The sequence below is a fragment of the Protopterus annectens genome, chromosome 1.part1 (genome assembly GCF_019279795.1).
Source record: "Protopterus annectens isolate FY-2018-M chromosome 1.part1, PAN1.0, whole genome shotgun sequence".
In the NCBI taxonomy this organism is placed as follows: domain Eukaryota; kingdom Metazoa; phylum Chordata; order Ceratodontiformes; family Protopteridae; genus Protopterus; species Protopterus annectens.
The window spans coordinates 147,166,160-147,180,777 of NC_056726.1; the positions used below are offsets into that span (position 1 = coordinate 147,166,160).

The 14,618-nt window shown below is 44.9% G+C and overlaps 1 protein-coding gene across 1 annotated transcript in view; it reads left to right on the forward strand.

Moving 5' to 3' along the window:
* The window catches only part of RNF217 (ring finger protein 217), a 1,666,157-nt gene that overhangs the window by 1,070,356 nt on the left and 581,183 nt on the right, over nt 1–14,618 (forward strand). The window lies entirely within an intron of this gene.

A 14,618-nucleotide genomic window follows, 5' to 3' on the forward strand; every position in this document is an offset into this window, starting at 1 on the left:
AGGAAGTATTACGAAAAATGGAGGAAAAAGCTAAATCAATGCAAACTGTGAAAGAATCTCTGCAGGTTCAACCACCACGTTTTAGTAGAAATTGGCCTTCCAAAAACTGGTCCTTTCCTGCCACGGACAGACCCCAAAGAGGCAGATACAGGCACCCAAGGGGCAGAGGACAACCACAAGCATCGTACAGAGGCAGACAATGGCAAGCTCCTACACCAAGAGGTGGTGAGGACAACTGACAATCTTTCAGAAAGCAAACCCAATGACTTTCCCCTTTGCAGGCCAACCAGGTCTCAAATGGAAGCCCCCTTAGGAGGAAAGCTGGCACTATTCTCAAAAAAATTGGCATGTTGTCACAAAGGACAAATGGATCCTGGACATTATAAACAGAGGCTACAAATTCCACTTTCATACCCTTCCAAAAATGAGAGGCATGCCAAAACTGCCACACAATCAAAGGGCAGAGGCACAAAAACAAATTTCAGATCTTATAAACATGAAATATAAACATGAAAGCTATTCAAGAGGTACCTACACACGAACAAGGTCAAGGTTTTTATTCCAGGCTATTTCTGGTGCCAAGGAAGGGAAAAGACTGGAGACCTATTTTGGATCTTTCCATCCTAAACACATTCCTACTCGTACCAAAATTCAAGATGCTCACTCTACAGCAACTTCTTCCCATGCTGGGCAAGGAGTCTTGGCTGGTAACATTGGACCTCAAGGAGACATACCTGCATGCCCCAATCAGACAAAATTGCAGAAGATACCTCAGATATGTTCATCGTGCATACAGCTGCAGTAATCACAGATGGGTTTTCTGCCGTCAGGCCGAATTCCAAAGTCTTGGTCCGGCGTCGGTTGTCGTCGCTTTCTCTTCTGACGTCAGTGAGGCCAGAGTATATAAGACACAGCCGACGCCATGTTCTTCAGTCTTTTTTGCCACGCGGTGCCCGAAGCAAGCAGTTTGCAAGTGCCGGTCGGCCAGCTCCTGAATTACGAATATTTTGGAATCTGAAGTCTTCATTAAAGCGAAGTACCCCGTTGGGGAAACTTATCTTGCCTCAGACCGATGTCAAAAAAAGTTAATAATTGTATTTCTTGTGGGAAGCAAATACCGCATAAGGATTTCCATTCCCTCTGCATACCTTGTTTGGGCCCAGACCACGACGTCTCGGGCTGTCGCTTTTGTGCTACCTTCAATAAATGCACTATTAAGCGTCGGGCGGAGTTCGCCCAGCACTACTTTGGTAAAGCTTTTGATTATAAAATATTGTCGGACACTCCGACTACCGTTTTGTCCAAAAAAACGCAAGGAAAAGGACCGACACGCGAGGCCCGCGGTCCCCGCCGACACCACGCCAAAACAAGTTACACATGGTCCAGTTCTCAGCGAGACGCCTTTGCAATCCCTGACTACCGACGACACTCCTTTGGCGGTGTCCTCTGTACCCGAGACCGCTGGGTCCTCGGCCCTTTCCCAGACTACAACCGAAGCCTCTGCTAATGTTGAGCCTACTAATGTGGACAGGTCCACCTCCACCCATGGTGTATTTAGGCCCTCATCTTCTTTTTCAATTAAGGCCTTTACTAAATCCAAAGCAGCCAGGCAGCCCACGAGGCCTGTTGTACAGGGCCCATCTTCAGCTCCCATGTCTAAAAAACAGATGCTTAGAATGGCTGAGGATTTAATTACTCTTATCAGAGGTTCTCAACCCCCTCCAGACAAGAGACCCAGAGTGGAGGAAGATTCTCCCTCTTCTGATCAGGGATCCATTTTATCAGAACATTCTGATGCAGAGGAACACTCTTACTCTCCTTTTGAGGATTCGGATGCAGAACAGTCCATTCCATCTGTATCCCCTCCTGAGGATTTTTCCTTTGGGGAAACCTTACACACCTTGAGGGAACACTTCCATTGGGAAGGACAAGACTTTTCAGATTCCAAGAAAAGACTTAGGGAATTTCTTTTGTTACCTCAACACAGACCTCTGGCTATACCCCCTGTTTTGGACATACTGGATGATGTCTATTGTCTATTGTCTTAACCCGGATTCTCTGCCTCCTGCACCAGTCAAACCTTGTAGGTATTACAGAGTACCCAGCTCTCACCAATTTCTCTTCAAAAGCCATAATGCTGACCCTGAAACCATTTCACAAGGCCCCAAGGGATTGAAGGCCTCCACTGCCAAAAATACACTTCCTGCAGAAAGGGAATCAAGATCTTTAGAAAGGTGGGGAAAAAAGGTATATACCTCGGCCACCCTAGCCATGAGGGCTTTAAATTGTCAGTTTCATATGCTTAAATATCAACAGTTCCTGTTATCACAATTGAGGAACAAAATGTCTCAACCTGAACTACAAGATTTAAAGGAGTTACAGGATATGATGCATAGTGCAGAACAAGTGGGTAAACACACCTTACAATGTGGTTATGATGCCCTAGAGGCCTCAAGTAGAGCGGCAGCTACAGGATCAGTCATTCGCAGACATGCCTGGCTTAGGGAACAAAATTTACCTGATCATGTGAAAGCTTAACTTCTAGATGCTCCTTTACAAAAGGATGTGCTGTTTGGTACTAATGCTGAGGAGATACTACGGAAAATGGAAGAAAAAGCCAAATCTATGCAAACTGTCAAAGCTTTCTTACAGGTCCAACCACCACGCTTTAGCAGAAATTGGCCTTCAAAAAACTGGTCCTTTCCAGCCACTGACAAGCCCCAAAGAGGTAGATACAGACGACAAGGGGCAGAGGGCAATCACAAGGATCATATAGAGGCCGACAATGGCAAACTCCAGCACCAAGAGGTGGCGAAGACAGTGCACAACAATACAGGAAGCAAACCCAATGACTCCCTCATTTCCAGGCCAAGCATGTCTCAGCTGGCAGCACCTTTGGGAGGAAAACTAGCACTATTTGCAAGCAATTGGCATATTGTCACAACAGACAAATGGATCCTGGACATTATAAACAGAGGCTACAAATTTCAATTTCACACTCTTCCAAAAATGAGAGGCATGCCAAACCTGCCACAAAATCAAAGGGCAGAGGCACAACTGCAAATTTCAAAGCTCATAAGCATGCGAGCTATTCAAGAGGTACCTACTCACCAACAAGGTCAAGGTTTTTATTCAAGACTTTTCCTGGTACCAAGGAAAGGAACTGACTGGAGACCCATTTTGGACTTATCCACCCTAAACACATTTCTACTCGTACCAAAATTCAAGATGCTCACATTACAGCAGCTTCTTCCCATGCTGGGCAAGGAGTTCTGGCTGGTAACATTGGACCTCAAGGAGGCATACCTGCATGTCCCAATCAGACAAAGCTGCAGAAGATACCTCAGATTTCTTGCAGGTTCAATCCACTATCAATTCTCTGCATTGCCCTTTGGCTTATCTACTGTGCCCAGAGTATTCACAAAGTGCCTGGCATCAGTGATCGCCTACTGCAGACTTCAAGGGATACAAATTTACCCTTATCTGGATGACTGCCTGATCCAAGCGGACAGCAAGAACATACTTCTGGAATATCTGGCATATGTGACACGGTTACTGCTTTCTCTGGGATATACAATCAACAAAGAGAAATCAAGGCTAACACCATCTCAGAAAATAACTTTCCTGGGTGCCAACTTGGACACAAACACCCAGATGGCCTACCTTACACCAGAAAAACAAGGGCAACTATCTCAGTACTTCAAAATACTAGCAAAAAGTACCAGGCTTACTGCAAGGAAAATCCTGCAGGCTCTGGGATTCATGGCATCTTGCATTCTTTTAACCTCATTTGCAAAGCTGCATATGAGGAAACTTCAATGGTACCTAAAAAACCTATGGTCTCAACACAGTCACAGTTTGGAAACAATAATACCAATAATTCCATGTTTGCAAAAGGAATTTCTATGGTGGGCCCAAGCATGTCAAGCAAACAAAGGCCTCCCATTCTGCAAGCCTCAAGCAAAGCAAGTCATAACCACAGACGCCTCAGACTACGCCTGGGGGGCGCACATGACGGACAGGTGCATTCAGGGCAAATGGTCCCAAAAGAAAAGCACCTTCACATCAATCAAAAGAAATGCTAGCAGTAATAAATGCAATTACAGCTTTCAAGGACTTCCTGCATCCAGGACAATTACTGATAAGAACAGACAACACCACAGTAATGTGGTACATAAACAAACAAGGAGGAACACATTCATACCCCTTGTGCAGACTAGCCATGACTCTTTGGAACTTGGCTCTGGAAAGACAAATCGAACTTCAAGCACAGTACTTGCCAGGATTGGAAAACACACTGGTAGACAATCTAAGCAGAAAAATGACAGATCCACACGAATGGAAGTTACATCCTCAGGTGTTTGCAGAAATAATCCAAGCATGGGGGAGGCCAGACATAGATCTTTTTGCCTCCCACAGCAATCATCAATTGGGAAAGTTTTGTTCAAAGACCTTTCACCCAAAGGCCTGGAGAGTGGACGCCCTTTCATTCAGTTGGACAGCATGGACAGTCTACGCATTCCCACCTCTGCCTCTTCTGCCCAAGGTGCTGTTGAAAGCAAGAACAGACAAACCGAAGATGATACTGATTGCTCCAGATTGGCCAAGGCAACACTGGTACCCACTCCTGAGGAGCCTAACACATACTCCTCCCTGGTCCCTGCCTCTAATGCCTCTTCTGCTGACTCAGCACAGCTACAAAACTCTTCACAGTCAGCTGAAAACACTCAATCTTGCTGCATGGAAAATTCCTTAACACCACAACAGACCCTACTCTCCAAGGAGGTGCAGGATGTCATTTTGGAGGCCAGAAGGCCAGCTACTAGAAAAGCTTACTCCGCAAAATGGAAGCGGTTTTGCTCTTGGAATGAGAAAAGAGGCCAGGACCATAGAAAACTGAACTTGCCTCAGGTATTACAGTACCTAGCGGAGCTATTGAACAGTGGACTTTCTTTTTCTTCCATAAAAATCCATGCCTCAGCCATCTCTGCAGAATTCAGCACGGATCCTCCTTTATTTTCTCACCCACTCTTACGACAGTTCCTCAGAGGGGCTAAGAATATAAGACCACCAAGGAAACAACCAATACCAGCCTGGGATCTTAATTACATATTAGAAAAATTAACATTGCCTCCTTTTGAACCAGCTGCCTCAACAGATTTGCAATATTTGTCCTGGAAGACAGCCTTCCTTCTGGCCATCACTTCAGCTCGTAGGGTTTCAGAACTACAGGCCCTCATGGCGGTGCAGCCCTTTCTCATTTTCCATCAGGACAGGGTTTCCCTTCGTACCAACCCATCATTTATGCCTAAAGTGGTATCCAGGGTAGCTTTAAATCAAGCCATACACCTACCCACCTTTTACCCCAATCCTCAAAACAAAGGGGAAAGGCTGCTACACTCCTTAGACATCCATAGGCAGCTTTGTTATTATTTGGACAGAACAAAGTCCTTCAGGAAATCAGAACAACTCTTTGTGTCCTATGCTGTAGGGGCTCAAGGGAAGCCAGTTACAAAACAGACTATTTCAAAGTGGATAGGCCACTGCATACGGTTTTGTTACTCCTGTCATGGGAAATCTGTTCCTACAGGTATCAGATCACACTCCACCAGGGCCACAGCTACCTCTACAGCCTTCCTCAGAGGAGTTCCTACCGAAGATATTTTGGAGGCAGCCACTTGGAGTTCTGTACATACCTTCACAAAACACTACCATCTGCCTTTATATTCCAGAACAAGAGCAGGCTTTGCCACTGCTGTTTTGCAGGGCATTCTGGCTCAACCCAGTTCCTCCTAGTACCTACCACCCAGTGCATAGCTTTGGGACTCTACCCATCTGTGATTACTGCAGCTGTATGCACGATGAACATAGTACAGTTTTGTACCTACCATAAATGTAGATGTTCGAGTGCTAATACAGCTGCAGTACAGGTTTCCCTCCCTCCTTCCCCACTTGGTAAAGGCATGAGGCCTAGCAACCTCTTCATACTACCTGACTGGGTTATCCGGCTATGTTTTATTTGCTTACTACCACTGATTTTGGATTATATTGCATTGCTTGTATATGTATATAAGCACTATTTAGGTATTGCCTTCCTTCTGGGGGCACCTGACATCTGGGGCAAGAAAGACTGAAGAACATGGCGTCTGCTGTGTCTTATATACTCTGGCCTCACTGACGTCAGAAGAGAAAGCGACGACAACCGACACCGGACCAAGACTTTGGAATTCGGCCGACCGAGGGACCGCCTGACGGCAGAAAACCCATCTGTGATTACTGCAGCTGTATTAGCACTCGAACATCTACATTTATGGTAGGTACAAAACTGTACTTTCTTGCAGGTTCAACCCATTATCAATTCTCTGCATTGCCCTTTGGCTTATCTACTGCGCCCAGAGTATTCACGAAATGCGTGGCATCAGTAATTGCCTACTGCAGACTTCAAGGGATACAAATATACCCTTATTTGGATGACTGCCTGATCCAAGCGGACAGCAAGCATATTCTTCTGAAGCATCTAGCTTATGTAATAATGTTATTAAACTCTCTGGGATACACAGTCAACAAAGAGAAATCAAGGCTAATACCCTCTCGAAATATAATTTTCCTGGGTGCCAATTTGGACACAAACACCCTGATGGCCTACCTCACGCCAGAGAAGCAGGGGCAACTAATTCAATACTTCAAAACACTGACTGCAAGGAAAATCCTGCAGGCTCTGGGATTCATGGCATCTTGCATCTTGCTAATCCCATGTGCAAAGCTGCATATGAAAAAACTACAATGGTACCTAAAAAACATATGGTCTCAACACAGCCACAGTTTGGAAACAATAATACCACTACTTCCATGTCTGCAAAAGGAATTTCTGTGGTGGGCTCAAGCATGTCAAGCAAACACAGGTCTTCCATTCAGCAAGCCTCAAGCAAATCAAGTCATCACAACAGATGCCTCGGACTACGCCTGGGGGGCGCACATGACAGACCGGTGCATTCAGGGCAAGTGGTCCCAAAAAGAAAAGCACCTTCACATCAATCAGAAAGAAATGCTAGCAGTGATAAATGCTATTACAGCTTTCAAGGACCTTCTACAACCAGGTCAGCTATTGATAAGAACGGACAACACCACAGTTATGTGGTACATAAGCAAGCAGGGAGGAACACATTCCTATCCCCTATGCAGACTGACCATATCACTTTGGAACATGGCCATGGACTTACAAATGGAACTACAAGCACAGTACTTGCCAGGCAAGGAAAACACGCTGGCAGACAACCTAAGCAGGAATATGACAGATCCACACGAATGGATGTTGCATCCAAAAGTTTTTACAGAAATAATCCAAGAATGGGGAAGGCCAGACATAGATCTCTCTGCCTCCCACAAAAATCATCAATTGACAAAATTCTGCTGGAGGACCTTCCACCCAAAGGCCTGGAGAGTGGACTCTCTCTCTTTCAGCTGGACATCAATGACAGTTTATGCCTTCCCGCCTCTTCCTCTGCTGCCCAAAGTCCTATTGAAGACCAGAGCAGACAGACCAAAGATGATCCTCATTGCTCCGGACTGGCCAAGGCAACACTGGTACCCACTCCTGAGGAGCCTGACTCATTCCCCTCCATGGACCCTGCCTCTAATGCCTCTTCTTCTGACTCAGCACAGCTTCAAAACTCTTCACAGTCAGCTAAAAACACTCAGTCTAGCCGCATGGAAGATTCCTTAGCATCACAGCAGGCCCTACTCTCCAAGGAGGTGCAGGATGTCATTTTGGAGGCCAGAAGGCCATCAACTAGAAAAGCTTACTCCGCAAAATGGAAACGTTTTTGTGTCTGGAATGAGAAAAAGGGCCAGAACCCTGGAAAACTGAATTTACCTCAAATACTACAATATTTGGCTGAACTGCTAAGCAGTGGACTTTCGTTCTCCTCCATCAAAATCCATGCCTCAGCCATTTCTGCAGAATACAACACTGATCCTCCTTTATTCTCTCACCCTCTTTTAAGACAGTTCTTCAGAGGGGCTAAGAATTTAAGACCTCCAAGGAAACAACCAATACCTGCATGGGAACTAAATTTCATTCTGGAAAAACTGACTTTGCCTCCTTTTGAGCCAGCTGCTTCATCAGATTTGCAATATTTGTCCTGGAAAACAGCTTTCCTTCTGGCTATCTCTTCAGCTCATAGAGTTTCAGAACTACAGGCCCTCATGGCTGTCCAGCCTTTTATCATCTTCCATCAGGACAGAGTTTCATTACGAACCAACCCTTCCTTTATGCCTAAAGTGGTATCCAGGGTAGCTTTAAATCAGGCCATACATTTACCTACTTTTTATCCCAATCCTCAAAACAAAGGGGAGAGATTACTGCATTCCTTGGACATCCACAGAAAACTGCGTTATTATTTGGACAGAACAAAGACTTTCAGAAAATCAGAACAGCTCTTTGTGGCCTATGCAGTAGGAGCTCCAGGAAAGCCAATTTCCAAGCAGACAATCTCAAAATGGATAGCCCACTGTATACGCTTTTGCTATTCCTTTCATGGCAAAACTGTTCCTACAGGCATTAGAACTCACTCCACCAGGGCCACAGCCACCTCTGCAGCCTTCCTCAGAGGAGTTCCTACCAAGGATATCTTGGAAGCAGCCACTTGGAGTTCTGTGCATACCTTCTCCAAACACTACAACCTACCATTATACTCCAAATCTAGAGCAGGCTTTGCCACTGCAGTCTTGCAGGGCATTTTGGCTCCTCCTAGTTCCACCTAGTGCCTACCACCCCTGTCTTAGCTTTGGGATTCTACCCATCTGTTATGACTGCAGCTGTATGCACGATGAACATAGTACAGTTTTGTACCTACCATAAATGTAGATGTTCGAGTGCTAATACAGCTGCAGTCCAGGTTTCCCTCCCTCCTTCCCCTCTAGGGGTATTCTTTTATGGTGTATTTGCTTGCAACTACTGTTTTTTGATTATATTGCATTGCATTACTTCATTATTTTATGTATTGCCTTCCTTCTGGGGGCACCTGACATCTGGGGCAAGAAAAACTGAAGAACATGCCGTCGGCTGGTTCTTTTATACCCCTTTCGCACTGACGTCAGGGAAGAAGTGACGACAACCGACGCCGGACCTAGACTTTGGAATTCGGCCGACCGAGGACCCGCCTGACGGCAGGAGAACCCATCTGTTATGACTGCAGCTGTATTAGCACTCGAACATCTACATTTATGGTAGGTACAAAACTGTACTTTTCCACTGAAGCACAGATGCCCTTACACATATTTTCTCACATCTGTTGCATCTGTAGCTACACCCTTGACTTGTTACACCCACCCCCACCCCTTTAAAAGTACACAGTGCAGTATCAGCAATGCATCTACATACTGTGGGAGTAGAACCCACAGCCTTCTGCATCAAAAGCAAGTATTTAACGTGTTATGCTATTAAAAGTGCAAGCAGACTCGACATAAGCAACACCGAACTTCTCTTCCCCTGAAGTTTTCAACTTCTTGTAAAATCCACTTGACGGTCAACTGTATCTCTCAAATTTGCAGCACAAGAAGTTTGAAAAAAGCCAAAATGTATTGGGGGGGGGGGGGGTACAAAAGCTCAAAAAACAGGGACACATTTTAAACATTGCTTGCATAATTTTGGAAAGTTGATGAATTAAATTGCTGTGTTACCACCATACGTTTCACTGCCAAGGCTTGAATTCAGGACCCTGTGCACTACAGTCAGAGCAACATAGCACTATGCCAAATCAGCAGTTTCATGAACAATAGAAGGACTGAAACTTAAGTGGCTATCATTTAGTGAATTCAGTTCTCACTTCTCACCATAGCTCTCAACCACTTACCACAAAAACCTGGAAAAAGCCAATAATGGGGAAATACAGAATTCAGTTCTCACCATATCTCTCAACCTCTTAGCACAAAAAAACTGGACAACGCCAATAATGGGGGAATACAGCCATACTGATCTTATAAACTTAGCACAAAAAAACTGGATAAAGCCAATAATGGGGGAATGCAGCCATACTGATCTTATAAACTTAGAAAATTGCTAGAATAAAAGGTTTGGTGTCACCATTTCTTTTCTGAAGAATATGAAGTCTGAAATTCAAATGCCTGCCATTTAGTGAATTCAATCCTAAGTGCAGAAACACAGATTTTATGAGGAACAGAACAAAATATGAGGCATAAATGTGGAAAAAGTTGTTACCATTTCTTTTCTGAAAAATATGAAGTCTGAAATTCAAATGCTTGTCATTATTTAGTGAATTCAATCCTAAATGCAGAAATCACAGATTTTATAAGGAACAGAACAAATTATGAGGCATAAAAGTTTTCAGAAGGGGTGGTGGGTAGGGACCTTAGGTTCGTGTTACCTGCACACAAGGTACAAGGTTTGAGCCTGATGGCCTCATTCCAAACCAGTCTAAGTTTGTGAATGAAGATCTTGCACACTGAACCTAGTGGACATCTTTGAAAAAGTCACTCTGACACTGGATGAATACAAATCAAGACACTCAGCATACCTTAATCAGGCCAAGGCCTTTGATGCTATTCCACATTTAGGTATTACAGGCAAACTAGTCAGATTTAATGTAAACCCTTGTGTAATCTGGTGGAAGGCTACTGTGTCACAGACAGAACCTAGAAAGGAAGGATTTAGAATGCACTATTTTCTAACAAGGCTCATGACTAGTAGGTTCTCTCGTGGCTCTGTACTAAGGTCACTTCAATTTGGTATTTACTTCACTGAGGTCAAAGCTGAAGTCTAGGATCTTTGACTAACCAAGACTGAAGATGATTGCACATTTGGTACTATCATCAAGTCATCAGAGAACTCCTGGATTCTATGATGAGGAGTAACACATGCAGCCAAATTGTACCAAGACCATGCCCTTAAATTAAATGCTAAAAAATGCAGTATATTGTCTTGGTCCTTTGGAAAATATAAGCATATGGTCCCTTCAGCTACCTCCTCTAGCCACCAAGTATATTCACCTGGGGCATTTTACACACGCACACGCACACGCACACGCACACGCACACACACACACACACACACACACACACACACACACACACACACACACACACACACACACACCTTCAGCAAGAAGCTGTTCTTCCGTAAAGCAGATATCCAGCACACACACACCTTCAGCAAGCAGCTCTTCCTCCGTACAGCAGATATCCGGCAGACACACACCTTCAGCAAGCAGCTCTTCTTCCGTACAGCAGATATCCAGCTCTTCCTCTGTACAGCAGATATCCAGCTCACCGTTTCAAACGGCCATTACTTCCATTGCAGCCAGTCATCCAGCCTCACTCGAAGTTTCAAATAGTTCTTCTGTTCCGAACTTCCTTGCAGTTTCAGATGGCTTCTGTTTGTTCTGTTCCTGTACATGCCTCGCTTGCTGTTCTGTTCCCGCTAAGGATTTAAGAAGCATTTCATTCAGAAATGCATGCACGTTGAGCTTCAGCTCAATTCCGGCAGGCTGTTTCACAGAGCTGACGCCATCCTGTACATGATGACGTCAGTTAAAAAAACATGAAATTTAAAATGCAAGCACTGGGAAACTCGGAAATTAAGGGGTGCCACTCCAAAATCATGGCACCCCATTATTTCGACCCCAAAACTCGTTTTTTACTGGGTAATTTGATACGGTTGGGAGATATGCTCCTGAAGGCTTTCGGGTCTCAACCCTCCAACTTTTGGATGACTCCGCCCTTTGATGAGTTGATGGACATTCTCTCTCAAAAGGTGTGGGAGTCCCCGGATATCATAGAACTAGTCCCTTGGAGGCCAAATAAATTTGTAACGTCACCTCAGGACAAGGCTTTCCTCACCAAAGTAGTACTCATTGATGCTATGGTGGTGGCGGCGCCCACTAAGAAGCTATCGGAGACCTCCACATCTGTTCATCCTCCTAACAGAGATTCTAGGATCATGGACAGATATGGAAAGCGCATGTTTAGTTCAGTGGCCTTTGCTCCTCTATCCGTGAACTATCTCACACATTTCATCAGATTACATAGAGATCTCCTTAAGGAGTTAGAAGATACTCTACAGGGTGCGGTAGCTGCGGGGGTCTCAGATAAGGTAACCTCCCAGCTTGCTACCCTAAATTCCCTTATAAACTATTCCATGCTTCTGATTTCATATGCAGCTGATGGAACGAGTAGGGCAGCGGGTACAGGAACTGCTCTTAGGAGACACTCCTGGATGCACTTATGTTCCTTTGCAGAGCTCTACAAGTCATCCTTTGTAAACACCCCTTTTGATGGTTCATCACTTTTTGGACCGAAAGTGAAGGAAACACTTACCAGGTGTGAGCAAGATGGAAAGACTATGTCTGCTGTAGGAGTCCGTTTTTCCACTGCTACCAGACCTTATCCTAAAGGTTGGAAAAGTGGGGAAATGTGGTTCCGTAAAAAGCCCAAGGAGCTTTCTTTGACACACATGGTGAAACCCCCTCTAGAGGCAGAGGAGGGGGCAATAATGGGAGACACCGTCCATGTGGCAGAGGGGGCCTGCAAAATCAGGGTGACAGGGATCAGTTCTTTGGCAAGCCCTACCAGCGTTCCTGAAAGAAGACCCATCTGTCCATCTCTGGAAGCAGTCGGGGGACGCTTATCTTTGTACCCAGACACCTGGCTAAAAATTGCAAAAGATCGGTGGGTACAAAGCATAATATCCAGAGGATACACTATTCCCTTTACTATCCCTCCACCCCCTGTGAAAAAATCCCAGATGTTCCACCCAATCACTGGGAACAGGCAACCATAGAGATTACAAGGTTGCTAGAAAAAGTCATTCAACCATTCCCAGCAGATCAGAGAGGGTCTGGAACTTACTCAAGATTCTTTTTAGTACCAAAGAAAACAGGGGACTGGAGACCTAATTTTGCATCTCATCAGGTTGAGCAGATCTGTCAAGAAAACAAAGTTTCGGATGGTCACGCTACAGTCTATACTTCCTTTTCTAGTGAAAAATGATTGGATGTGCTCAATAGATCTCCAGGATGCGTACTACCATATAAAGATGGCCAGACCATCCAGGGATCATCTGCGCTTTTGGCTGAGAGCCAGTCACTTTTTTACTGATTTTTACAGATTTTCTATTGGTCCGAATTTGTTTTAAAATGTTTTAAAATGTTTGGTTTTGGGAGATGCTTTATCTGATGAAGGGCAGAGGCCCGAAAGCGCTCATCATCTGTATGTATGTTATTTTAATAAATAGAAGGTGTTGGTACTCGAGCAGTGTCCAGTCTCTTTGGTTTTTGGATGCTTATCTCTTTTATTTTATTTGACTGGACTTTGGTGAGGCACAGAACATTGTTTTGTTTTTCACAGTACTACCATATAAAGATGGCCAGACCATCCAGGGATCATCTGCGCTTTTGGCTGAGAGCCAGTCACTTTCAGTTTCGAGCTCTGCCCTTTGGTCTCACTACAGCCCCCAGAGTGTTCACCAAATGCATGGCAATATTTACAGCTCACATGAGGTAGTTAGGATTCCAGGTGTTTCCATATTTAGACGACTGGCTCCTCACTGCCACCACCAAGCATCAACTCGTACACGTAAGGGAGACAACCTTAGATCTTTGCAGTCATTTGGGGATTACTGTAAACTGGGACAGATCTGCTTTACACTCATCCAGACATACCGTCTTTATCAGAGCAGATCTCGACACAGTTTCCATGACTGTAAAACTTCCATTGGAAAGATTGGAAAACCTTCAACAACAAATTCTGAATCTCATCCCCAAACAGAGACCCCCAGTTTCGGCAGTGCTCAAATTACTAGGGACCATGGCAGCAGCCATCATTGCTTTTCCATTAGGCTGAATGCACATGTTGATACTGTAATGGCTGGTTTTCACACAATAGTCTTATCAGGAACTTCCAATGTCTCACCACATTATAACAACAAAGTCATGCAAGAAGGATTTCCTTGGTGGCTGACCTCTCCTCATGTGATAATAGGACATCCCTTTGTTCTTCCAACCCCAGTTGCCACTGTGACCACAGATGCCTCCCTGATAGGGTAGGGGGGCATTTTCAGGGAAGGACAGCACGAGGCTCATCTGCATGTCAATGTCCTAGAGATGAGAGTGGTACTTCTAGCGTTGCAGTCCTTCCAAAACTTTCTACCTCTAGGGACTATTGCAATACAGACGGACAACATGTCAGTGGTCTGGTACATAAACAGGGAGGAACCAGATCATACTCCTTATATCGAGATGCCTTGAGAGTATGGCAGTGGGCAATATCCACCTAGGTCTTTCTGACAGCAATGCACATTCTGGGGAGGTCCAATGTGATAGCGGACAAGTTGAGCAGAGCAATACTGTCTCCTCACGAGTGGTCCCTTAAAGAAGAAGTAGCGGAAAGGATATTCCGCAGATGGGGCTAGCCTTGCTGTGACCTCTTTGCAACCCCCACCAACACCAAATGCAGCAGCTACTTTGCCCTGATCCCCAACTCGGGAGATGCCGCAAGGGATGTACTTGTACACAGTTGGCCCCAGGACTTTTTTATGCTTTTCCCCCATTTCCTCTGATACCCAAATTCTTACAGAAAGCCAGCACTCTGGGAAGGACCATTAT